This window comes from Apaloderma vittatum, unplaced genomic scaffold (assembly GCF_000703405.1).
Source record: "Apaloderma vittatum isolate BGI_N311 unplaced genomic scaffold, ASM70340v1 scaffold18776, whole genome shotgun sequence".
NCBI classification, from domain to species: domain Eukaryota; kingdom Metazoa; phylum Chordata; class Aves; order Trogoniformes; family Trogonidae; genus Apaloderma; species Apaloderma vittatum.
The window spans coordinates 2,150-2,596 of NW_009723557.1; the positions used below are offsets into that span (position 1 = coordinate 2,150).

Sequence of the window (447 nt, forward strand, 5' to 3'; positions counted from 1 at the left end):
GTGTTCTTTTGTGGGTCATTCCTGTGCGTGGTGGCCGCAGCAACCTCGGTTCGAATCCGAGTCACGGCAGAATCCTTTTTCTGTTCGCTTTTATTTTTTTTCCCCACTTCGTGTCGCCGTCACTGCCTGCAATCACTTTAGCGTGGACGGGGCGAAGTTTGTCCCACCCCGGCCGCCTCAGGGAGTTCTGCCCTGTCCCGCCCCGTCTTCCGCCGCGCTCCAGGACGCAATTTGTGGCAGAAAATGCTAAAGCGGGAAGGAAAAAAAACCAACAAACCACCAAACAAAACCCACCAAAACAAAAACAAAGGAAAACAAAGCACAAAAAACCCTTCAAAACACAACTGGCCCGTACGGGGATCGAACCCGCGACCTTGGCGTTATTAGCACCACGCTCTAACCAACTGAGCTAACCGGCCGGTCGGTGGCGAAGATGGTTTTGCAGGG

At 53.5% G+C, this 447-nt stretch overlaps 1 non-coding gene across 1 annotated transcript; it reads right to left on the bottom strand.

Annotated features, from left to right (window-relative positions):
* Positions 1-345: 345 nt before the first annotated feature.
* On the bottom strand, positions 346-419 carry TRNAI-AAU. Its single transcript has one exon. It is a non-coding gene; the product is annotated as a tRNA-Ile (tRNA).
* Between the last annotated feature and the right edge of the window lie 28 nt (positions 420-447).